The 27,213-nt window shown below is 43.6% G+C and overlaps 1 non-coding gene and 4 pseudogenes across 1 annotated transcript; all 5 read right to left on the bottom strand.

Moving 5' to 3' along the window:
- Window positions 1–7,633: 7,633 nt before the first annotated feature.
- On the bottom strand, window positions 7,634–7,753 carry LOC141268593 (5S ribosomal RNA; annotated as a pseudogene).
- A 5,594-nt stretch (window positions 7,754–13,347) lies between these two features.
- On the bottom strand, window positions 13,348–13,466 carry LOC141268919 (5S ribosomal RNA; annotated as a pseudogene).
- A 941-nt stretch (window positions 13,467–14,407) lies between these two features.
- Window positions 14,408–14,527, bottom strand: LOC141269754 (5S ribosomal RNA; annotated as a pseudogene).
- Window positions 14,528–15,148: 621 nt separating this feature from the next.
- Window positions 15,149–15,267, bottom strand: LOC141267195 (5S ribosomal RNA). Its single transcript, XR_012321208.1, has one exon. It is a non-coding gene; the product is annotated as a 5S ribosomal RNA (ribosomal RNA).
- Window positions 15,268–26,647: 11,380 nt separating this feature from the next.
- On the bottom strand, window positions 26,648–26,767 carry LOC141269639 (5S ribosomal RNA; annotated as a pseudogene).
- Between the last annotated feature and the right edge of the window lie 446 nt (window positions 26,768–27,213).

Here is a 27,213-nt window from a genome sequence, read left to right on the forward strand (position 1 = left end):
GCTGCTCGATCCATCGCCCGGCCAGCCTTTCTCAGGATCGCTTGGTGGCGAGCAATCTGGCCGTGACGGGGCGGGCTCCGAAGGATCCATGCAAAGGCTGTGCCATCCCTACAGGTGTGGTTTGTTTAGCAGTGATTCACCCGCCGCATCAGGTGTCTTCAAAAATGGCTCGGCACAGGGTCTCCTGCAGGCTAAACCCTTCATCGCGGTAATGTGACAGAAAGAGCAAGCTGGACCCGTAACTTGGGGGTGGAGCGAGACGTCCAAGGGTGAATGAAGGAAGAGGGTGAGATGGTTGCCAGTGACTTTGAGCTGCTCTTCAGGGGGGAGGGTCGTGTTGCCTGCAAAGGTCTTCTGCTTGGGGTTACCGGTGGTTGCCTCCAGCCACCCGGGAGACGCTGATCCTGGTGAAAAGGAGCCTAGTATTAAAAGTAAATAAGCAACAATGCTGGAGGCCCACGGTGATAAGAAGGATGCTGGTATTTTGCAGAGATGAAATAGCGCAAGAGAGAAAGCAAATGAAAAAAAGAAAAGAGAATGAATGTGTGCACTTGTGAAAGGGAATGGAAAAAAGGCATAGAAGAGAGTGCCCCCTGCTGGTGGAAGGAAGGAAAAAGCAAAAGCCTACAGCACCTGGCATTCCCAGGCGGTCTCTGTTAAATGGTTAATTATGGAAATTCATTTGGAATGTTAATCGATAATCATTTTTCTTTGCGTTCTATGCCTCAGCCATCGTGTCTAGTTGACATGCGCTATTTGTGTGTGTATTTTTTGTTCACTACCATATGTAGAACAGGTGTCCATACGACTGGCTATAAAAGCCCATGGTACAGAAAGGGGGGGCTCTCTTGCTCTGCCCACCCCACAAGACACAGAATCTTCATGCTGAGAAGCAGATGACATGTAGGCCTGGACACATGCTGGACAAAGACATGATTTACCAGCCAGGATCCAAGGAAAGATGGGTGAATCTCAACAATTAAGCTAATTATGGACAAATGGACAATTACTTTATAACTAATTATTGTATGTACCTGCTGCAATCTGATTCTTTTTAATGGACAATCCAAGAATAAATAGATACATTTTTTATAAGAATATCGTGATATTGATACTTTGAGAAGTCCTCAGTAGAAAAAAATAATACAGGAAGAGTATTATTTTACAATGGTGAGCCAGCCAGTCCTGTTTTTTTGTTTTTTAAATTAAGTAAGTGAATTTCTTCCGTGAACAAGGTGGGAGTCCTGACGAGCTGAACAGCTGTTGTTCACGTGTCAGTAAATTCACTAGTTTGTCACGAGAAGCAGAAAGGACCTACAGACTGAGGAAAGACAGGAAGCAGAGGTACTAACAAGGAACAGAATCACACAGGAAAAGAATCAGACGAACTGAAGACAGGACGTGCTGATAAAGAGAAGCCAAGGAATCTTAAGGTAAGCAAAATATGGATATAATTTCTTCTTTTGCTAAACAAAGTAATATTAATTTCAAAGTTAATGTAGGAGATGACATAGAAGTTTTGTGGCTCAGTTTATACAAAGAATGTGAATTGCAGAATTTACAGTTAACTTCTAAATTGGTAAATAGAGACAAACAGAAATTGAGAAATATTCTACATTTGGTAGATTTTTTTCATAGTCTTGTGTTAGAGATTTCTAAGCAGGAAAATAGTGTAGAAGTGTCAGACGGTGATACTGATTCAGACTGTAATGTGGAAAATGAACAAGAAGTAAGACACGTGTCTGTAACTGAAGGTGACCTTGGGTCTGACCAAGAGACGGACATACAGAAACCTGACATGGGAGGAGACATGACTGACATACGAGAAACCGACATACTAGGTGATGTGGGAGGAGACGTGAGTGACGTAGGAGGAACGGACGTACAAGAGCCACTAAAAATATCAGAGAATTCTGGAATTACCCAGGCTCAACTCCAAATTAAAATGAGGAAAAATTTGCTGAAATTATACAAAATCATGCAAAATATGATGTCAAAATCCATGCCTGTAGAAATTCAGAGACATTTGAGAGCTTCTCTGATAAGTTTGATTAATCCAATGAGGAGAGGAATCAATTATTTAAAATATGGATTCCTGTGACATTGTCCAGACGTTTACATTTAATGCCCTGTGAAAATGACTCTCCTAATGGATGGGAAAATGATTCGGACAGATTAAGATATTTGTTTTATTGTGTCACAAAGGATTTTCCCAACATAGAAGATCTGCAGAAACTAAGGATTGGTAGGAAGGAATTTACATATACATCCATGTCCATATTTGAACGGTTGTACAAAGCTCTCATCAAAAATGGAAAAGTACAACATATGATAACAACTTTTGTACAAAAATTCATATTCCTAAATTCAGTTTCCCAAGTTATGGCATCACAAAAAAATTCATTATTTGAATGTGCGCAGATGCTGGATTTTGTTAGAAAACATGAGAATCGTGAAAAGAAAATAAATCAAGCTAAATTTATAAAACCAGGAAAGGTAAAATCTTACCAAAAGCCAATATCAAACTCTCCTAGACTGAGTCATCCCCATAGTGAACTCTATCAAATACGCAGAAGATTACATATATGTTATAAGCCATATCAGCCAGTGCAAAGATCCATCTCTCCACAGAATGAGTTAATTCTCAGTCAGAACTGTGATTCTCTAAAAAGGAAAATGGCTGAAACTGATGGACAGAGACAGGTGAGACGACCAACTCACAGTGACGTCACGGAATGTGGACAGAAGAACAGGCAGTTCTCTGAGGTTTTGAAGGATAGAAAAATGTCTTTCCTAAATAGGGCGTTCCTGGAGATATTTGAGAGAGACAGAAGATTTGGTTTAGGGAGTGGCTAAGGAAAAACTGTAATTATAATGTTGTATCAAAATGTAATAAAATGTCTCAATATTTATTTATAATCTTATACAGTAAAATTGTAGTTACATAGTTTCTAATAGTTCATATATATATATATATATATATATATACACTTGTCTAAGTAGAGATTGCGTATAATTATATTTATATATACGTTTATAAGATATATATATATATTAATTAATAAATTAGAACTACATATCTATAAATTTAAGTAGCAATATTTTGAATTACATTAGAACCAACCAATATATGTATAAGATATTTAAATAATTCTGTTTCTGTATGAATTTGTTATTTAATTTTATTTTCTAATATTTCCTTAGAGTTTTCATTCCAAAGCAGGATTTGATCAAAGAACTCTAAAATGGATTTATTTCTTTATTCACACAGGAAGTGAAAAAATTGCATGATTTCATGTGTATAACATTTTAAAATAATAACAATATATCTAGTTGAACTATAATATATATGTAATACTTATTAATTCTTTTGTGTTGCTAATATTTTCTGTGCATGAAGTGTTCGTGCAAATTAAAGTAGCTTTACAGCATGATGTGTGACAGCTGCGGCCTTTGAACTTTGAGCTAATAGTATAGGATCCCATTCATTCTATTTTCAACTGATGTAACTTAAGACCGGGCAGCCAGTGAAAAAAGAATCTAAGACAAGAGTTTTTTCAAGTGTCTGAAATTCCAGTGACTTACTCTCATATTATATAATATGTCCTTGGGGAATAGTCAAAGAAATATAAAGATATTCAATTGATATTGCAATGCGCATTAATAAATTGGGATACAACAATTTTGGGATAAATATATATCTAAAACTTCATATGTGGAATGTTTGAGTTGAACAGATCTGTGAATGTCAGAGTGAAGGTGACAGATGAGTAAATCAGCAGCTGCTAAGTGTGATTGATGTGACAGAGGCCTCGTATGTTTGTATGTTTGAAAAAAAAAAATGTTTCTTTATGTGAAGGTACAAAAATATATTTAATTCTGAGGAAATTATAATACATAATTAGGTATTATCTACATATATATATTTCTATATTTCTTTAATAATTATTATTTCTTGATTTAACTAATAGTGGATAAGGGCAACCACACATCAAAATGGTTTACAAAGCAAATTTATATTTAGAATAATTTTCCACATAATAATATTCTTGAATAACTATAATATTATTTTTAATGGTTACCTAAATAGGTACACACCTCTCTTTACTCAAATCTATGCTACTCATCGATATGAAATTTATGCACAATATTTCTAGAAGAATAATTATTTTTAATTTGGTTCTGATATATACATAAATTTTATAAAATAATATTTTTGGTATTAAGGGGGAAAATGTGTTTTTGATCCTGATTGCATAATCACTTTTGATCAATACTTATTTTCCACACATTTTAATAAAGAAGAAATAATAATAAGGTACTATGGTATAATTAAGAAGGGTATTACATGCAAAGTTGAATAATTTAATATTTTTTGGTGTTACAAGGTTATGACAAATATGAAATTATCCAAATAATGGAGATATAAGGGTATTTTTTATGGAGAATATAATTACTCTGCATTTGTTATTAAAATTTAAAGGCCTTATTTTTATTTTTATTCTTATTTTTACTCTTAATTTTATTTTTCATTTTTAAAATTTTATTCTTACTTTATATTTCTTATTTTTCTATTTTTTCATTTTTTAATTCTCATTTGATTTTATTTGAGTTCAATATCTCAATTGAGAAAACACATTAATATTTAATAAAGTAATGTCTAATACAAGAGTATTGCTTCATTAAATATATATTGCTAAGGAAAAAATGTTTACATTTTCTGAGTAAACACAACAATTCATTCATTCATTTATTCATTCATTCATTCATTCATTCATACATTCATATATTTATTCATTTTGGTTCAGGAGTATACATTCTTTGATATTATTGGTTTAATAAAGATATAAAAACTTGTTTTTTCAAAATACACTGACACCTATGGGTTGGAAAAGGTAATTACACCTATGACATAAAAATGTTCTATCATATGGAGAACTTGATTGATAATGAATTATTATCTATTATTGTTTATTATTCCAAACATAATTTATTTTAATATTTTGATAATAATTAGATGGATATTACTGATTGCTATGGTACGCTGTGATATTATAGGTTAGGAAAAACTGCCAGATTTGGTATCAGATTAGGGAATGAAGACTTCAATCAAGACATCGCAATTATGAATTCTATCTTAATAAAGACTTTTAATTTTTATAAATCAAAGAGATTCTCAAAAGTTACAAGAAGAAGCAACTGATATCCGGACGTCTCAGAAGGTAACAGGTGTGAATGCTGAGTGTTATAATAGACTGTGTCCATTACATACAATACAATTCACACCACTGATCACCAGGACGGCAGAGGACGATGATCCTATATGTACTGTGTTGTGTTCAAGTTTCCTCACGTTCCAGTGGTTTCTTATCACCTGCAACGCTTCAGTGAAAGCTGGTGAACAGGTAATACCTGGCATATGTGTCCTGTATATAAAGGACTGAGTACTGGTTATGGTGCTATATAAAGCAGGAAAGTGTCAAGTTAACCCTTGCTTTACTGACCAAAGACGTCACATCTGTTCCAAAAGTGACACGAGACCAGTGCGGACACACGGAAGATTCCAAAGACGATCCAACGTAAGTCCAGGTGACACTGCACAGATATTAAAGCTCCATTTCATCCATGGACTTTGTTTTCTTATCAACTGACACACATGATCTTTCTAATAAAGAGTACAGTTTATGGACTGAACAATAATGAGCACAATTATGGACTGTACAATATCTACATGCTGTAATTTATTTCAAAGGAGTTTTCATCTAAAGACTGTGTTATAAAAGAATCAAGAAGAAGACGAGACGACGACCCGATGACATCAGATGATGATGATTGAACCCGCGATTGCTTCAATTTAGATATAGGGAAGTATAATTATACATATTAAATGAATATTAGTCACGGCTTACCATAACAAGAATTCACATCATTATATAACAATAATCCGATATTGATACTATTATTACTATTATTATTATTATGGAAATTTAATGATATTGCCAAGGAAGAAGGAAAGAAAAAATGATTGATGAATGTGTCTTCTTTTGAGAATTTTCAGTTAAAGTCCTTTTATTCTCAAAAAGGGGGAAATGTTAAATGGTTAATTATGGAAATTCATTTGGAATGTTAATCGATAATCATTTTTCTGAGTTCTATGCCTCAGCCATCGTGTCTAGTTGACATGCGCTATTTGTGTGTGTATTTTTGGTTCACTACCATATGTAGAACAGGTGTCCATACGACTGGCTATAAAAGCCCATGGTACAGAAAGGGGGGGCTCTCTTGCTCTGCCCACCCCAAAAGACACAGAATCTTCATGCTGAGAAGCAGATGACATGTAGGCCTGGACACATGCTGGACAAAGACATGATTTACCAGCCAGGATCCAAGGAAAGATGGGTGAATCTCAACAATTAAACAATTAAGCTAATTATGGACAAATGGACAATTACTTTATAACTAATTATTGTATGTACCTGCTGCAATCTGATTCTTTTTAAAGGACAATCCAAGGAAAAATAGATACATTTTTTTATAAGAATATCGTGATATTGATACTTTGAGAAGTCCTCAGTAGAAAAAAATAATACAGGAAGAGTATTATTTTACAGTCTCCCATCCCAGTACTAACCAGGCCCAACCCTGCTTAGCTTCCAAGATCAGACAAGATCAGGTGTGTTTAGGGTGGTGTGGCCGTAGGCAGAGACAAGCCTCTCACTTGCTGCTCTTCTACTTTGAAGTCTGGCTGCCGGCTGCCCTTTCCAGTGCTCAGCAAGACCAGGTCCTTTTGTGCTTTCCCTTCTCTTCAATTTTTTTGCTGGCTTCCTTAAAAGGTCTTGTAGACAGAATGCCCCACTCAGAGCCGCTGAGCTCACTGATCGGTTGCAGCGCTGTCGACGGAACGTCAGCTTTGCGGCCAATGCCACAGGCCGGGAGCAGAGGCGAGACTCACCGGTAGACCCGGGTAGGGTGAGTAGACCGCGGTTAGTTGCTTTCTAATAGCCTGCAGCCGGGGATTAACTTTTAATGAAAGGGAACAATCCCTTTGACTGTCTGCAGCGCGCCACACCTAGGAAGCGCACTCTCACACACAAGCCAGCATGCACACGTGCTCGCACGTGACAACACCCCCTATCTGCCCCTACAACCTCTCCGTTACCATGCGTCAGACTCTCCTGCCTGTTGTATGATTTCAGGGCCCTAGCAGGAATCACCCCCCCCTTCCCAATTCCTTCCTTGCCTTCCTTGTACTGAGGTTAGCTCTTTGTCAGCCATCTGGCTTGGTTACACAAGCTTCTTTGCAGAGAAACATGTTACTTCTGCTGGCCCTTGCTAGGTGGCCGGCATCCAAAACCTTCCCTGGGCACCTGCTGAATTCCTGGCCCCTACACGGCCCCGGGTGCTTTTAACGCCATCATTTCCACACGGCGAGCTGCAGAGTCAATAAGCACTACTAGCCGTAGCAAGGAGCTCGGTGTCAGGCGTGCGTGAAGGCGGCGGGGTAGCGTACTTAGCTGCCAACTGGCTCAGAGGCCTTGGGGCTTCCATCATCTAAGTTACTTAAGGTCGGTGTCCGGCAAGGCGCCGTTGCATGCTAGCCGAGCTGGGCAGTAGGGCAAAACGTCATCAAAATGGTCTACAGCACCCGGTGTTCCCAGGAGGTCTCCCATCCAAGTACTGTCCGAGCCCAGCCCTGCTTTGCTTTCGAGATCAGATGAGATGAGGCGTATTCAAGGTGGTATGGCCAGTAGACGCTGCTTGATTCATCGCCCGGCCAGCCTTTCTCAGGATCGCTTTGTTATGATCTGCTACAGAGAGTATGGAAAGAAAGGAGATCTATCCCTACAATAGAACTAAACTAGATCCCTACGATGTAACGGGGAACCTGATCCTGCGATCAGACCCGCTAAAGTCCTCGGCTAGTCTGAACGCAGACCTATAGATGTGAGGGAGGGATCCCTACAAGATCTAGGGACTGGGAAAAGTTGGACACCTCCTAGCAGAAATAGTAGCAGTCAAAGACAAACACACAACAAAAAGGCATAGGGGTCAGAAGACCTAGCAAAACTAACAGAGAACGGCAACAGAGCAACAAGCTAGCTCAACAGTAGTAAATACAAATGAAGTCCAGCAAAGCCAGGAGGGCGGAGCTGGATTAAATAGGCAAAATGGTCATGTGACCAGCAAACTAAAAAAAACCTAACAGGAGAGTTGTAACAGTACCCCCTCTTCTAAGAGGATCCTCCGGATCCCCTAGGCCCAGGCTTACCAGGAAACCTCCTGTGAAACGCTCGGACAAGTCTGGGGGCAGAAACATAATCCGCTCTCACCCATGAGTTATCCTCAGGTCCGAAACCCTTCCAAGCGACGAGATACTGCAAACTCCCTCTATACCGTCTAGAATTTAGGATGCGGGAAATTTCATATTCCCCGTCCTCCACCACCGGAGGAACAGTGGCAGAGGCGTCACCATCCAACACATCAGCTTTTTTCAACAGAGAAACATGAAACACCGGATTAATCCTACAGGACGTAGGAACCTCCAGCCTAACAGCAGATTGGTTAACTATCTGAAGTACCTTAAAGGGCCCTACGAACTTGGGACCCAATTTTTTAGAAGGAATCCTCAATCGCAGATTCTTAGAGGACAACCAAACCATGTCACCAACCGCAAACAAAACCTCTTGCCGTTTCCTATCAAAGTACCTCTTAGATTTTTTGTTAGCCTCCTGAAGATTACCACGCACATCCGTCCAAACTCTCTCCAAATCACCGGAAAAACTCTCCTCCTCAGGCACAGCCGAAACCAATTTGGAAAATGACCCAAAAGACGGATGTCTCCCAGAACAACAAAAAAAAGGCGAACAACCAGCAGAAGAGGATGTATGGTTGTTAAGAGCAAATTCAGCAAGTGGCAGAAACTCAGACCACCCCTCTTGATTGTCTACCACAAAACAACGCAAGAACTGCTCAACATTTTGATTCTTCCTTTCTGTCTGGCCATTAGACTCAGGATGATATCCGGATGAAAACGACAAATGAACTCCCAACCTGTCACAAAAGGCACGCCAAAAACGAGCCACGAACTGAGGTCCCCTATCAGAAATAATGTCAGTAGGAACACCATGTAGTCTAACAATCTCCTTGACAAAGGCCTTAGCGAGTGTCTTAGCGCAAGGCAGTTTGATGAAGGGAACCAAGTGACACATCTTGCTAAAATGGTCCACGACCACCCAGATGACCGTGAAACCTTCAGAGGGAGGAAGGTCAGTAATAAAGTCCATAGCCAGATGTGTCCAAGGTGCACTAGGAACCTCCAGAGGGCAAAGCAACCCCGCAGCAGGAGCATGCGAAGACTTGGATCTTGCACACACAGTACATTGGCGCACCCACTTAATGACTTCCTTCTGCCATCCAGGCCACCAAAAACTGCGACCCACAAGTCTCTTGGTCTCAGAAATTCCTGGATGACCTGCCAACCGAGACTCATGACACTCAACAAACAAATCTCTCCTAAAGGTCCTAGGCACAAACAACCTCCCATGGGGAGTGTTAGATGGGGCATTCTCCTGTGCTTTAAGAATCTCATCCTCCAAAACGGAGTCCAAAGCAGCAATCACAACACCTTCTTGTAAAATGGTCTCCTCTTCCTCCTCAACACCGACCATGGGAGAAAAGCTGCGACACAAAGCATCCGCTTTAACATTTTTGGTACCCGGGATGTAAGTAACGGAAAAATTAAACCGCGAGAAAAAAAGTGCCCACCTAGCCTGACGGGCATTCAAGCGCTTGGCAGCATCAAGATAGATCAGATTTTTATGATCAGTGAAAACCTGAATGGGAAATTCAGCACCTTCCAAGAGATGACGCCAGTGTTCAAATGCGAGTTTAATCGCCAGCAATTCCCGATTATCAATATCGTAATTAAGTTCAGTCTCGGAAAATTTTTTTGAAAAAAAGGCACAGGGATGTACTCCATCCTTGTTTTCCTGAGACAACACCGCACCAACCCCCACCGAAGAAGCATCAACCTCAACCAAAAACGGCTTAGTCACATCAGGCTGCATAAGGATGGGAGCAGAGGTGAACCTCTCCTTTAGAAACACAAAAGCTTCAATGGCCTCAGAAGTCCACTGAACCGCATTAGCACCTTTCCTGGTGAGATCGGTCAGCGGTTTGACAATAATAGAAATTTTTTTTATGAATTTTCTGTAATAATTGGCGAAACCCAAAAACCTCTGTATCGATTTCAAACCAATAGGCCTAGGCCATTCCTGCACAGCTTGAACTTTAACCGGGTCCATCTCAAAACCTTCACTGGAGATAATGTAGCCCAAAAAACTAATTCTCTGTACAGCGAACTCACATTTCTCCAGCTTAGCAAAAAGCGAATTGTCTATTAATAACTGTAATACCTCACGTACGCTCCGCCAATGAGACTCCAGATCCGGCGAATAAATCAAAATGTCATCCAAATACACAACCACATTTTTGCCGATTAAAGGTCTAAGGATATCATTAATAAGATTCTGAAAAAATGCTGGAGCATTGGTGAGACCAAAAGGCATAACCAGATTCTCAAAATGACCCACAGGAGTGTTAAAAGCAGTCTTCCATTCATCACCCTCCTTCATGCGCAACAAATTGTATGCCCCCCGGAGATCAATTTTAGAGAACCACTTGGCCCCCACTAACTGGTTAAATAAATCAGGAATCAATGGCAGTGGGTAAGGATTGCGTACAGTAATTTTATTAATCTCACGAAAGTCCAGACAAGGACGTAAACCGCCATCTTTTTTTTTTACAAAAAAAATCCAACAGCCACAGGAGACTTGGAAGGCCTAATGTGACCGGCGGCCAAGCTTGTCTGTATGTATTCTTCCAAAGCCTTTCTTTCAGGAATAGTAAGATTAAATAAACGACTCTTAGGAAGAGTCGCGCCAGGGACAAATTCAATGGTACAATCATAGTCTCTATGGGGAGGCAAAACCTGCGACTCCTCCTCAGAAAAAACTCTCCAAAAATCCTGAATAGGTACAGGCAATTCCCCTCTATCCACAGCAGCAATGCGCCCGTTACAACATTGGTCATAACACTTAGGGCTCCAGGACTTAATTTCATTGGTAGACCAATCCAGTACAGGATTGTGCAATTTTAACCAGGGTAACCCCAATATTACTGGAGAAGGCAAATTATCCAATACCACCAAATCCAAATTCTCTTGATGAATACCATTAATAGTGAGGGGAAATTCACAGACCTTGTGAGTAACACTCTTCAAGGGAGAGCCATCGACAGAAACCACAGCAATAGGGGATGACAAAGTTTTAGGTTCTAATCTAAGTTTTTCCAAGAATCCCCCATCAATCACATTCAGAGTAGATTCACAATCCACAAATACCCGAAATTCAATTAATTCTTCCTGAGCAGCAGAAGTGGCAGATAGGAATACTCCCTTAGAATTTAAACAGGCAATACGAGCATGACTGACCATTTTTTTTTCTTTCTTCTTACGAAGCACACAGCTCTTAATAAAATGACCAGAATTTCCGCAATAGAAACACAAGCCTTCAGAAAGTCGGCGGTCTTTTTCCTGAGAGCGGGGTGCCATCGCCCCAATTTCCATCGGCTCTCCATTGTCAGCACAGAACCTCTCAGGACTCGAAGCTGACATAGCAGAGGATTTGCTCTCATTAACCCTTTCACGCAGTCTCCTGTCCACCCGTATAGCTTATTGCATTGCCTCCTGCAAGTTTCCAGGTATGGGATAAGCAATCAGTAAATCCTTTACCCTTTCACATAGCCCTGCAAGAAACAAGCTTTCAAAGCAGAATCGTTCCACCCCACCTGGGCAGACCACCGACGGAAGTGAGAACAATATTTTTCCACATTACCTGATCCCTGCCTCAAACGTCTTAATTCAGACTCAGCAGATGAGACACGATCAGGATCATCGTACAACAAACCCAAAGCAGAAAAAAAACTATCCACTGATCTAAAGGACGGATCACTAGGTTGGAGAGAGAAGGCCCATCCCTGAGGATCTTTGCGCAAAAGTGACATTATGATCCCTATGCGCTGTGATTCATCACCAGAGGATCCGAGTCTCAAACGAAAATATAATAAACAAGCATTTTTAAAAGAAAAAAAATCTTGTTGTTTGCCAAAAAATAGATCAGGCAGACGTACCTTAGGTTCCACAAAATGCGCTCCAGAACAGTTACTCACATGTTGTTGGAGCTTGGTCACCTCCAGAGAGAGTCCCTGCAAGCGTTGAGCCAAATCTTGCACCGAGACCATGATGGAAAACTGGAGGTCTTTCCTTAGAGAAATTTTTTTTTTTTTTTTTTATGGCTGGAATTACTGTTATGATCTGCTACAGAGACTAAGGAAAGAAAGGAGATCTATCCCTACAATAGAACTAAACTAGATCCCTACGATGTAACGGGGAACCTGATCCTGCGATCAGACCCGCTAAAGTCCTCGGCTAGTCTGAACGCAGACCTATAGATGTGAGGGAGGGATCCCTACAAGATCTAGGGACTGGGAAAAGTTGGACACCTCCTAGCAGAAATAGTAGCAGTCAAAGACAAACACACAACAAAAAGGCATAGGGGTCAGAAGACCTAGCAAAACTAACAGAGAACGGCAACAGAGCAATAAGCTAGCTCAACAGTAGTAAATACAAATGAAGTCCAGCAAAGCCAGGAGGGCGGAGCCGGATTAAATAGGTAAAATGGTCATGTGACCAGCAAACTAAAAAAAAACTAACAGGAGAGTTGTAACACGCTTGGTGGCGAGCTCCGAAGGGTCCATGCAAAGGCTGTGCCGTCCCTACAGGTGTGGTTTGTTTAGCAGTGATTCAACCGCCGCATCAGGTGTCTTCAAAAATGTCTCAGCGCAGGGTCTCTTGCAGGCTAAACCCTTCTTCGCGGTAATGTGACAGAACGAGCAAGCTGGACCCGAAACTTGGGGGCGGAGCGAGACGTCCAGGGATGAATGAAGGAAGAGGGTGAGATGGTTGCCAGTGACTTTGAGCTGCTCTTCAGGGGGGAGGGTCGTGTTGCCTGCAAAGGTCTTCTGCTTGGGGTTACCGGTTGTTGCCTCCAGCCACCCGGGAGACGCTGGTCCTGGTGAAAAGGAGCCTAGTATTAAAAGTAAATAAGCAACAATGCTGGAGGCCCACGGTGATCAGAAGGATGCTGGTATTTTGCACAGATGAAATAGCGCAAGAGAGAAAGCAAATGAAAAAAAGAAAAGAGAATGAATGTGTGCACTTGTGAAAGGGAATGGAAAAAAGGCATAGAAGAGAGTGCCCCCTGCTGGTGGAAAGAAGGAAAAAGCAGAAACCTACAGCACTTTGTATTCCCAGGCAGTCTCCCATCCAAGTACTAACCAGGCCCAACTCTGCTTAGCTTCTGAGATCAGACAAGATCGGGCGTGTTCAGGGTGGTGTGGCCGTAGGCAGAGGCAAGCCTCTCACTTGCTGCTTTTCTACTTTGAAGTCTGGCTGCCGGCTGCCCTTTCCAGTTCTCAGCAAGACCAGGTCCTTTTGTGCTTTCCCTTCTCTTCAATTTTTTTGCTGGCTTCCTTAAAAGGTCTTGTAGACAGAAGGCCCCACTCAGAGCCGCTGAGCTCACTGATCTGCTGCAGCGCTGTCGACGGAACGTCAGCTTCGCGGCCAATGCCACAAGCCGGGAGCAGAGGCGAGACTCACCGGTAGACCCGGGTAGGGTGAGTAGAGCGCGGTTAGTTGCTTTCTAATAGCCTGCAGCCGGGTATTAACTTTTAATGAAAGGGAACAATCCCTTTGACTGTCTGCAGCGCGCCACACCTAGGAAGCGCACTCTCACACACAAGCCAGCATGCACACGTGCTCGCACGTGACAACACCCCCTATCTGCCTCTACAACCTCTCCATCACCATGCGTCAGACTCTCCTGCCTGTTTTATGATTTCAGGGCCCTAGCAAGAATCACCCCCCCCTCCCCAATTCCTTCCGCACCTTCCTTCCCTTCCTTGCACTGAGGTCAGCTCTTTGGCAGCCGTCTGGCTTGGTTACACAAGCTTCTTTGCAGAGAAACATGTTACTTCTGCTGGCCCTCGCTAGGCGGCCGGCATCCAAAACCTTCCCTGGACACCTGCTGAAAGCCTTGCCCCTTCACGGCCCCGCGTGCTTTTAACGCCATCATTTCCACACGGCGAGCTGCGGAGTCAATAAGCACTCCTAGCCGTGGCAAGGAGCTCGGTGTCAAGCCTGCGTGAAGGCGGCGGGGTAGCGTACTTAACTGTCAACTTTCTCAGAGGCCTTGGGGCTTCCATCATCTAAGTTACTTAAGGTCGGTGTCCGGCAAGGCGCCGTTCCATGCTAGCCGAGCTGGGCAGTAAGGCAAAACTTCATCAAAATGGTCTACTGCACCCGGTGTTCCCAGGAGGTCTGCCATCCAAGTACTGTCCAAGCCCAGCTCTGCTTTGCTTCTGAGATCAGACGAAATCGGGAATATCCAAGGTGGTATGGCCAGTAGACGCTGCTTGATCCATCGCCTGGCCAGCCATTCTCAGGATCGCTTAGTGGCGAGCAATCTGGCCGTGACGGGGCGGGCTCCGAAGGGTCCATGCAAAGGCTGTGCCGTCCCTACAGGTGTGGTTTGTTTAGCAGTGATTCACCCGCCGCATCAGGTGTCTTCAAAAATGTCTCGTCGCAGGGTCTCCTGCAGGCTAAACCCTTCATCGTGGCAGTGTGACAGAAAGAGCAAGCTGGACCCGTAACTTGGGGGCGGAGCGAGACGTCCAGGGGTGAATGAAGGAAGAGGGTGAGATGGTTGCCAGTGACTTTGAGCTGCTCTTCAGGGGGGAGGGTCGTGTTGCCTGCAAAGGTCTTCTGCTTGGGGTTACCGGTGGTTGCCTCCAGCCACGCGGGAGACGCTGGTCCTGGTGAAAAGGAGCCTAGTATTAAAAGTAAAGAAGCAACAATGCTGGAGGCCCACGGTGATCAGAAGGATGCTGGTATTTTGCAGAAATGAAATAGCGCAAGAGAGAAAGCAAATGAAAAAAAGAAAAGAGAATGAATGTGTGCACTTGTGAAAGGGAATGGAAAAAAGGCATAGAAGAGAGTACCCCCTGCTGGTGGAAGGAAAGAAAAAGCAAAAGCCTACAGCACCTGGTATTCCCAGGCAGTCTCCCATCCAAGTGCTAAACAGGCCCAACCTTGCTTAGCTTCCAAGATCAGATGAGATCGGGCGTGTTCAGGGTGGTGTGGCCGTAGGCAGAGACAAGCCTCTCACTTGCTGCTTTTCTACTTTGAAGTCTGGCTGCCGGATGCCCTTTCCAGTGTTCAGCAAGACCAGGTCCTTTTGTGCTTTCCCTTCTCTTCAATTTTTTTGCTGGCTTCCTTAAAAGGTCTTGAAGACACAACGCACCACTCAGAACCGCTGAGCTCACTGATCGGCTGCAGCGCTGTCGACGGAACGTCAGCTTCACGGCCAATGCCACAGGCCGGAAGCAGAGGCGAGACTCACCGGTAGACCCGGGTAGGGTGAGTAGAGCGCGGTTAGTTGCTTTCTAATCGCCTGCAGCCGGGGATTAACTTTTAATGAAAGGGAACAATCCCTTTGACTGTCTGCAGCGCGCCACACCTAGGAAGCGCACTCTCACACACAAGCCAGCATGCACACGTGCTCGCACTTGACAACACCCCCTATCTGCCCCTACAACCTCTCCGTCACCATGCGTCAGACTCTCCTGCCTGTTTTATGATTTCAGGGCCCTAGCAGGAATCACCCCCCCCTCCCCAATTCCTTCCTTGCCTTCATAGAATCATTGAATCATAGAATGGTAGAGTTGGAAGGGACCTCCTGGGTCATCTGGTCCAACCCCCTGCTCAAAGCAGGATTCACTAGATCATCTCAGACAGATGTCTGTCCAGCCTCTGTTTGAAGACGTCCATTGAAGGGGAACTCACCACCTCTCGTGGCAGCCTGTTTGACTCATTAATCACCCTAACTGTCAAAAAGTTTTTTCTAATATCTAATCTGTGTCTCCTCCCATTTAGTTTCATCCCATTGCTTCTAGTCTTTCCTTGTGCAAATGAGAATAAAGATCATCCTTCTACAATGTGACAGCCCTTGACATATTTGTAGACAGCTATTAAGTCTCCTCTCAGTCTTCTTTTTTGCAAGCTAAACATTCCTAAATCCTGCAACCGTTCCTCATAGGACATGGTTTGCAGACCAATCACCATTCTGGTCGCTCTTCTCTGAACTTGCTCCAGTTTGTCTATGTCTTTTTTAAAATGTGGTGCCCAAAACTGTACACAGTATTCCAGATGAGGTCTGACCAAAGAGGAGTAAAGACCGATAATGACTTCACGTGATCTAGACTGTATGCTTCTGTTAATACATCCCAGAATTGTATTTGCCTTTTTTGCTGCTGCATCACACTGTTGACTCATGTTCAGTCTATGATCTATTAGTATACCTAAGTCTTTTTCACATGTACTGTTGCTTAGCTCTATTCCTCCCATTCTGTATATGCTTTTTTCATTTTTATTGCCCAGATGTAGTACTTTGCATTTTTCCCTGTTAAAAACCATTCTGTTGGTTGCTGCCCACTGCTCCAGTTTATTTAGGTCTTTTTGAATCCTCTCTCTCTCTTCTCTAGTATTAGCTATCCCTCCTAGCTTTGTGTCATCAGCAAATTTAATCAGTTTACCCTCAATTCCTTCATCTAAATCATTGATAAAGATGTTGAACAATACAGGTCCCAGGACGGAGCCCTGTGGTACCCCACTTGAGACATTCATCCAGCTGGATGTGAAGCCATTTACAACCACCCTTTGAGTCCGATCACTAAGCCAGTTATGAATCCACCTAACAGTTGCCTGGTCCATTGCATACTTGGTCATTTTTTCAATAAGGATGGTGTGAGATACTTTGTCAAATGCTTTGCTGAAGTCAAGATATACTATATCTACAGCATTTCCCTGATCCACCCAGTCAGTGATTCTGTCATAGAAGGAAATTAAGTTAGTCTGACATGACTTGTTAGTTACAAACCCATGCTGACTCTGGTTAATCACTTCATTCTTATCCATGTACTTACATACATGTTGTTTAATAATTTGTTCAAAGATCTTTCCTGGTATAGAAGTCAGACTCACCGACCTATAGTTCCCTGGGTCCCCATTCTTCCCCTTTTTGAAGATAGGAACAACATTTCCTCTTCTCCAGTCTTCTGGGACTTCTCCTGTTCTCCAAGAATTTTCAAAGATTATGGAGAGTGGTTCTAAAATTTCTTCTACGATCTCCTTCAGTACTCTGGGGTGTAATTCATCTGGACCTGGAGACTTGAACTCATTTATGTTAGCTAAATATTCCCTCACAATCTTTCTGTTTACAGATAACTTGGATTCCTCTATTCCTTTAAAAGGACAGTGAAGATCAGCTGATGTTACATTTTCTTTCTGAGAGAAAACAGATGCAAAATAGGAATTAAAAAGTTCGGCCTTCTCAACATCCTCTCTTACCATTTCTCCATTTTCATCCTGTAAAAATCCTATAGCATCTTTGACTTTTCTTTTACTTTTGACATACCCCCAAAATCCTTTTTTATTGCTTTTGACATCTCTTGCAAGCCTTAATTCATTGTCAGCTTTAGCTAACCTGATAGGTGCCCTACAGGATCTGCAGACTGCATTATAATCTTCTTTAGATATGCCTCCCTCTTTCCATTTAATAAACATTTCTTTCTTTCTTTTTAGCATGTGTTTAAGTTCTGTGTTCATCCATCCTGGTTTCCTTAAATGCTTCCCATTCTTCCTACTTTTCGGGATTGTTAACGATTGTGCTTTGAGAATCTCATTTTTAAAAATTTCCCATCCTTCCTGGACATTTTTGTCCTTAAGGACATTCAGCCATTGGATCCTTCTTATTCTCTTTCTGAGTCTCTTAAAATCTGTCTTTCTAAAATCTAACCTTGAAGTTTGAGTCTTCACATGTCTTCCTCCTCTAGTTATCCAAAATTCTATAATAGCATGATCGCTGCCTCCTAGGGTCCCAGCCACCTTTACCTCCTCAACCATTTCCTCCCTGTTTATAAGGATTAGATCCAAAGTAGCAGATCCCCTTGTTTTCTCCCCTACCTTTTGGAAGATAAAGTTGTCAGCAAGAGAGGATAAGAATTTGCTTGACCTGTTAGTTTTACTTGAGAGAGATTCCCAACAAATGTCTGGATAGTTGAAATCTCAAAATGCAGCAACGGGGATAATAGAAACAACTACACAAAAGTAGATATAGATACCAGCAGGTGTAGTTCTATAGAAACTTAAAACTTAACGTTTAATACCATTAGATAAAATATATGCCAAATGCAAGGACCTAAAAACACACAGTTTGACTGCCTGTGGTATATAATAACCAAGAGAACTTCCATATATTGTTACTTCCAGAGATATAGATATATGTCATATAAGCATATTGCATCTCTAACACAAACCAGGGAAGGAATGGCAAATAGGAAAAAAAGATAATGAAGCCCACAGTACACTATATCAACTTATTGTACCCCAATATGTGGGAACATGAAGGCATTCACCCTGTGATATGGGAACATGAAAACACTCGCCCCATCAATGGTGACCATTTAACTCTGCTATATAGAAATGGAACATCCTCACCAATTTTGATGACCGTCCATGCTCTCGGATCTCAGAGGGGGCTCCATATAATGGTGGTGAACCGAAATTCATAAGGTCACCAACCAAATACCGCTCCCCAGATGCCGCTCCCGACGCGTTTCTTAGCCTTAGCTATTCATCAGGGGAAAGAAAAAAGAGGACATGCGGTATGCACGCTGCCCAAAGTCGCGCAGCTCATTCACCAGACAGCGCTACTTCATGCTCTATTAGATCCTCTTTTGAATCCTAATCGCGCTCTGTTCATAATCGTGTCACTTCCGGTTCCGGTCACCTGACATCCGGTATGTGGAACGCAGATGCCGGCCGTGACACGCAGACGTCACTTCCGGTATGCGCGTCATAGACAAGGAAAAATCGCACATAACGGAGCGATAGCTAGGGGACACGCAGGATCACCAGCCGGCATCCTGCTTTGGATGTCACCATAAAAGGAGTCTCATCCATGAATATCCCAAGCCATGGAAAGTGTCCAGAACATATAATAACTGGCACTTATCCTGGCAACATACCATATGTACCGCGGTGTATATAAAACACGCGTTCATTTTGCCCCAGTGGTTAGAAAGCTGGAAATGCTTCATAGGTCCAGAATCGCACAGTGAAGCTACGGCCCAACCCCAGGAGCGCACTTTAAACCCAAAATAGTGATGAAAGAAAAATGACAAAAACAGAAACAAAAAAAATATAAAAATAGGAAGGAGAGGGGTATGAAGGGATATGAGGGAACAATGGAGAGGGACCGCACCTCATAGAGTTGGAGAGTTAGAGGAATGTATGTAGGGAGCCAGGGGACCTATAAACATCCCTATTCAGCACCTGAAGTAATATCCCTACCTGACAGTGGAGGTTGGCACCCTATAAACCTGCGCAAATGGCGCCCCCACTCCTCGACGGCTGTCCCTACACTCCTCTCCCTAATTCACCCTATATCTATAGGAACGGCCTGTAGGACAGCTGCTCATTGAGGCCGTAGGGAGCCGTTGTCCGCATTCTGAAGATCCACTTCGTCTCTCTTTGCAGGATCAGTTTGTCCCAGTCGCCCCCTCTTGGTGGGGCCGTAACTTTGTCAATTCCCATGTAGCGTATTATATCCCTACTGTTCGGATGTACGTTATTCACGTGTTTTGCCAGGGGGGTATCTCTTTTCAGGGCGATATCTCTTTGGTGCTCTCCTATTCTTCTTCTCAATTCTCTCTTTGTCTTCCCTATATATTCCATTCCGCAGACACATTTAGCCATATAGATAATTCCCTTCGATCTACAATTAATGAAATGTTTGACAACAAATGTTTTTCCGGTGACATTACTTATGAAGTCTTTCCCTTGCGTAATAACTTTACATGATACGCATCCACTACATCTAAAACAGCCAGTTATGGAGCTTTTCAGCTTTTTGTTCCCCATATGGCCCATATAGTGACTGTGGACCAATCTGTCCCTAAGGGATATGCCCTTTTTATATGTAATCATAGGTCTTGAGTCAACCATGTTACCAATATCCTCGTCCATTAATAGAATCCGCCAATGTTTTTGTAATATCCTACGGACTGTATACGACTGATTAGTGAAAGTAGTGATGAGTCTGCAGAAGGTGTTGTCCTTATCCACATTTGGGGATGGGTGTAAAAAGGAGGAGCGGTCCCTGGCCAGAGTCCCCCCATAGGCCTCAGCTATCACCTTCTTTGGGTAACCCCTCTCATGAAATCTCTGACAGAGATCGGTGGCCTGGGCTCTAAAAGTGGCATCGTCCGAGCAGTTCCTCCGGACCCTCATGAATTGCCCCTTCGGTATGCCCCTCTTAAGTGGGGCTGGATGGTTACTTTCCCACCTGAGGAGAGAATTCGAGGCAGTTTTTTTCCTATATGTACTGGTCTCTATCTCCCCATCCTTTCCTATCCGTATCAAGATGTCCAGAAAGGGCAACTCCTGGGGGCCAAACTCAAAAGTGAAGTGTAGGTTAAGGTCATTATGATTAAGCCTTTCTACAAGGTTTCCAAAGGATGTTTTGTCCCCATTCCACAGAACTAGGACGTCGTCGATATATCGAACCCATAGCAAAATGTTTTCACCACCTTCAATAGGGATGTCTCCAAAAACCACGGTTTCCTCCCACCAACCCAGGTATAAATTGGCATACGATGGGGCGCATGGGCTCCCCATCGCAGTACCCCTGAGCTGGTGGAAGTACTTCCCACCGAAAAGAAATACATTTTTTGTCAGGCAAAACTGAAGGGCCTTCATCACAAAGTGATTGTGTCGCTCAAATTGTTTGCCTCTCCCCATAAGGAAAAAACGTATCGCCTCCAGACCCCTATCATGGGGAATTGAGGAGTATAATGACTCCACATCAATGCTAGCCAAAGTCACGTCTTTGTCAACTGTCATACCTTCTAGTTTTCGAAGCAGGTCATTGGTGTCACCGACAAATGAGTTCAAGCTTACAACAAAGGGTTTAAGTACCTTCTCCAAATATATTCCCAAATTTTGCGTTAGGTTGTTAATTCCCGATATTATGGGTCGTCCTTTCAGTGGGTTCAGGCCCTTATGTACCTTTGGGAGACTATAGAAGGTAGACATAACTGGATGGATTGGACAGATAAAGTCTCTCTCCTGTTTATTTAGGGTACCATCCCTCATGGCCTCATTTGCCAGTTCCTCCAACTCTTGGGAGAATCTTTTCGTGGGATCCGCCTTTAATGTGCTATAACACTCCTTAACGTTGAGTATAGCACTGCACATCAGGTAGTACTCACTGGTATCCATGATCACCACGTTACCCCCTTTATCTGAAGGTTTTATGGTGATATGTTCATCATTTTCTAGTGACCTCAATGCCTGCATCTCGCAACGAGTGAAATTGTGTCTAAAGCGTCTGGAATCATTTTCCAGGTCCCTCAAATCTTTAGTCACCATGTTCAAAAATACATCAATAGGGCTCAAATCACTCTGTGGAGGTGGCATTTTGGTACTTTTCAGTTTCAAATTGGTGAATGGGCCATTCCCCTCAAGGTTAGGATCCACATCACCGAGGTGAAAAAGGGTTCTAATATCAGGTAGAAGTTCTTCACGAACCCCCAGATCCGCGCATGCCTGTTTATCAATCTTAATATAGTGCTTGCGCCACTTCAACTTGCGCACAAATAAATTTACGTCTTTTATGATCTCAAAAGAATTGTAGTCTGTTGTCGGTACAAAAGTCAGACCCCTATTCAAAACCTCCAGTTCTACAGAGGTGAGGCTTCTCGATGATAAGTTTATGATTTGGGGATTCATAATGTCGGTGTGGGGGTACTCAGATTGAGGCGATTGCGTAATGGATAACCCTCCTCTAAAAAAAGCCCAGAGGGGGATCTCCTATTACTAATGTTTCTGCCACGAATCCTACCGCCACCTCTTCCCCTCTGTCTACCACGATATGGTTTGGGTCTGACCTCTGACTCTGAAAAGTCAGTGTCAGTGGACGAAATATCTGTATCTGGGTATCTTGGGCTCCTGTTAGAGAGGAAATTATAAGCCTTATTTTCCTTGAACTCTTGTAGATCTTTAATGAAAAATTTGTGCTTCCGTTCCTTCAGATGATATTGAAATCTTTCTATTGTGTTCTGAAGTAACGTTTCCTTAGCGTTAAATTCAGGTTCCAAGGAAAATTTTTTTGTTAATTCCACTTGTGTTCTCAATGATTCATTCAAAGCGGCTAATGTAATCCTCTCCTCATCTAGGAGCAATTTCATGAATCGTAAAGAACTCGCGGTCGCCTCTTTTTCCCAGAGGCCCAGTAGGGTCTGACTCCTGTACCGAAAAGAAGGGAACAGAGTGATCCGGAGGTTCCTCGGGACGATGCCTGCCCTTAAGTAATTCTCAAGTGTTTGTACCTCCCACCAAGATGTGATCTGCTGTTTGTAGATTTTTGTTAATTCTCTAAATGCGGCCGAAAAAGTGGGGGTGTATTTTTTTTGGGCAAAAGTGCGCTCAGAAAAGACCTCTTTGGCCTCAGTAGCCCACTGGCTGGTGTCTATTCCCACTGACAGAAAACCAGCCATACCACTTATATTTCAAGTATCAAAATGCAGCAACGGGGATAATAGAAACAACTACACAAAAGTAGATATAGATACCAGCAGGTGTAGTTCTATAGAAACTTAAAACTTAACGTTTAATACCATTAGATAAAATATATGCCAAATGCAAGGACCTAAAAACACACAGTTTGACTGCCTGTGGTATATAATAACCAAGAGAACTTCCATATATTGTTACTTCCAGAGATATAGATATATGTCATATAAGCATATTGCATCTCTAACACAAACCAGGGAAGGAATGGAAAATAGGAAAAAAAGATAATGAAGCCCACAGTACACTATATCAACTTATTGTACCCCAATATGTGGGAACATGAAGGCATTCACCCTGTGATATGGGAACATGAAAACACTCGCCCCATCAATGGTGACCATTTAACTCTGCTATATAGAAATGGAACATCCTCACCAATTTTGATGACCGTCCATGCTCTCGGATCTCAGAGGGGGCTCCATATAATGGTGGTGAACCGAAATTCATAAGGTCACCAACCAAATACCGCTCCCCAGATGCCGCTCCCGACGCGTTTCTTAGCCTTAGCTATTCATCAGGGGAAAGAAAAAAGAGGACATGCGGTATGCACGCTGCCCAAAGTCGCGCAGCTCATTCACCAGACAGCGCTACTTCATGCTCTATTAGATCCTCTTTTGAATCCTAATCGCGCTCTGTTCATAATCGTGTCACTTCCGGTTCCGGTCACCTGACATCCGGTATGTGGAACGCAGATGCCGGCCGTGACACGCAGACGTCACTTCCGGTATGCGCGTCATAGACAAGGAAAAATCGCACATAACGGAGCGATAGCTAGGGGACACGCAGGATCACCAGCCGGCATCCTGCTTTGGATGTCACCATAAAAGGAGTCTCATCCATGAATATCCCAAGCCATGGAAAGTGTCCAGAACATATAATAACTGGCACTTATCCTGGCAACATACCATATGTACCGCGGTATATATAAAACACGCGTTCATTTTACCCCAGTGGTTAGAAAGCTGGAAATGCTTCATAGGTCCAGAATCGCACAGTGAAGCTACGGCCCAACCCCAGGAGCGCACTTTAAACCCAAAATAGTGATGAAAGAAAAATGACAAAAACAGAAACAAAAAAAATATAAAAATAGGAAGGAGAGGGGTATGAAGGGATATAGGGTGCCAACCTCCACTGTCAGGTAGGGATATTACTTCAGGTGCTGAATAGGGATGTTTATAGGTCCCCTGGCTCCCTACATACATTCCTCTAACTCTCCAACTCTATGAGGTGCGGTCCCTCTCCATTGTTCCCTCATATCCCTTCAGGAATGGGTAGTGATCTGTAGGTCTGAAGAGTCTTGATATCCTGTCAGACACATCTTTAATTTTTGCTCCTGGAAGACAGCACATTTCTCTTGAGGTTATGTCTGGTCTGCAGATAGCGGCCTCTGTTCCTCTTAACAGGGAATCCCCCATGACCACCACTCTCCGTTTTTTCTTCACAACATTCTTCTTTCTCCATCCAGGAGGATTCTGAAGGCTTACAAGGTTATTCATTGCTGGCAAAGTCTTATTTTGCTGTATTTCTTCATGGTTCTCCTGCGTGAGAGCCTGGTACTGGTTCCTGAGCAGTATGGGTGCTGACTGCCTCTCGATCCTCCTGCTTCTGTGGTTCACATGCTTCCATTCCTCTGTTTCGTCAGGTGCAGTTCGAATTTCTTCTCTTTCTGAATCATGAAGAGATAATTCTGCTCTGTCTAAGAACTCTTCACCTTCCTTAATGATTTTCAAGGTAGTTAACCTCTCTTCTAGATTTCGCAACTTTTCCTCCAACAGGGACACAAGCTTGCATTTCTGGCATGTGAAGTTTGGCTTTTCCACTGGCAAGTCTGTGAACATGTAGCAGGATATGCAGCTCACCAAATGGCTCCTGGACTCTTCCATGTTCTTATTGTTAATGTTCTGAAAACAGTGAAAAAAGCTTAAAAAAAAAGCTTAAAAATGCGCACCCCTACCGACGCGCGGTTTACCGATGTCCTCTTTTCAGCTCCAACAGCCAAAATCCAGTGTTCTTTGAGCTCGCGGAGACTCTTCGCTTACCCCAAAATGCAGTGGGAATATGCAAATTATCTCCTCAGGACTCCTCCCCTGGTTTACCGATGTCCTCTTTTCAGCTCCAACAGCCAAAATCCAGTGTTCTTTGAGCTCACGGAGACTCTTCACTTAACCCAAAATGCAGTGGGAATATGCAAATTATCTCCTCAGGACTCCTCCCCTGGTTTACTGATGTCCTCTTTTTAGCTCCAACAGCCAAAATCCAGTGTTCTTTGAGCTCGCGGAGACTCTTCACTTACCCCAAAATGCAGTGGGAATATGCAAATTATCTCCTCAGGACTCCTCCCCTGGTTTACCGATGTCCTCTTTTCAGCTCCAACAGCCAAAATCCAGTGTTCTTTGAGCTCGCGGAGACTCTTCACTTACCCCAAAATGCAGTGGGAATATGCAAATTATCTCCTCAGGACTCCTCCCCTGGTTTACCGATGTCCTCTTTTCAGCTCCAACAGCTAAAATCCAGTGTTCTTTGAGCTCGCGGAGACTCTTCACTTACCCCAAAATGCAGTGGGAATATGCAAATTATCTCCTCAGGACTCCTCCCCTGGTTTACCGATGTCCTCTTTTCAGCTCCAACAGCCAAAATCCAGTGTTCTTTGAGCTCACGGAGACTCTTCACTTACCCCAAAATGCAGTGGGAATATGCAAATTATCTCCTCAGGACTCCTCCCCTGGTTTACCGATGTCCTCTTTTCAGCTCCAACAGCCAAAATCCAGTGTTCTTTGAGCTCGCAGAGACTCTTCACTTACCCCAAAATGCAGTAGGAATATGCAAATGATCTCCTCAGGACTCCTCCCCTGGTTTACCGATGTCCTCTTTTCAGCTCCAACAGCCAAAATCCAGTGTTCTTTGAGCTCGCGGAGACTCTTCACTTACCCCAAAATGCAGTGGGAATATGCAAATTATCTCCTCAGGACTCCTCCCCTGGTTTTGTGCTTTCCCTTCTCTTCAATTTTTTTGCTGGCTTCCTTAAAAGGTCTTGTAGACAGAAGGCCCCACTCAGAGCCGCTGAGCTCACTGATCGGCTGCAGCGCTGTCGACGGAACGTCAGCTTCACGGCCAATGCCACAGGCCGGGAGCAGAGGCGAGACTCACCGGTAGACCCGGGTAGGGTGAGTAGAGCGCGTTTAGTTGCTTTCTAATAGCCTGCAGCCGGGGATTAACTTTTAATGAAAGGGAACAATCCCTTTGACTGTCTGCAGCGCGCCACACCTAGGAAGCGCACTCTCACACACAAGCCAGCATGCACACGTGCTCGCACGTGACAACACCCCCTATCTGCCTATACAACCTCTCCGTCACCATGCGTCAGACTCTCCTGCCTGTTTTATGATTTCAGGGCCCTAGCAGGAATCACCCCCCCCTCCCCAATTCCTTCCGCACCTTCCTTGCCTTCCTTGCACTGAGGTTAGCTCTTTGTCAGCCGTCTGGCTTGGTTACACAGGCTTCTTTACAGAGAAACATGTTACTTCTGCTGGCCCTCGCTAGGCGGCCGGCATCCAAAACCTTCCCTGGGCACCTGCTGAAAGCCTGGCCCCTTCACGGCCCCGGGTGCTTTTAACGCCATCATTTCCACACGGCGAGCTGCGGAGTCAATAAGCACTCCTAGCCGTGGCAAGGAGCTCGGTGTCAGGCCTGCGTGAAGGCGGCGGGGTAGCGTACTTAGCTGCCAACTGGCTCAGAGGCCTTGGGGCTTCCATCATCTAAGTTACTTAAGGTCGGTGTACGGCAAGGCGCCGTTCCATGCTAGCCGAGCTGGGCAGTAGGGCAAAACTTCATCAAAATGATCTACAGCACCCGGTGTTCCCAAGAGGTCTCCCATCCAAGTACTGTCTGAGCCCAGCCCTGCTTTGCTTCCGGGATCAGACGAGATCAGGCGTATCCAAGGTGGTATGGCCAGTAGCCGCTGCTCGATCCATCGTCCGGCCAGCCTTTCTCAGGATCGCTTGGTGGCGAGCAATCTGGCCGTGACGGGGCGGGCTCCGAAGGGTCCATGCAAAGGCTGTGCCGTCCCTACAGGTGTGGTTTGTTTAGCAGTGATTCACCCGCAGCATCAGGTGTCTTCAAAAATGTCTCGGCGCATGGTCTCCTGCGGCTAAACCCTTCATCGCGGTAATGTGACAGAAAGAGCAAGCTGGACCCGTAACTTGGGGGCGGAGCGAGACGTTCAGGGGTGAATGAAGGAAGAGGGTGAGATGGTTGCCAGTGACTTTGAGCTGTTCTTCAGGGGGGAGGGTCGTGTTGCCTGCAAAGGTCTTCTGCTTGGGGTTACCAGTGGTTGCCTCCAGCCACGCGGGAGACGCTGTTCCTGGTGAAAAGGAGCCTAGTATTAAAAGTAAAGAAGCAACAAT

Source organism: Phyllobates terribilis, unplaced genomic scaffold (genome assembly GCF_046119375.1).
Source record: "Phyllobates terribilis strain yellow unplaced genomic scaffold, ASM4611937v1 Scaffold_4__5_contigs__length_816908805, whole genome shotgun sequence".
In the NCBI taxonomy this organism is placed as follows: Eukaryota; Metazoa; Chordata; class Amphibia; order Anura; family Dendrobatidae; genus Phyllobates; species Phyllobates terribilis.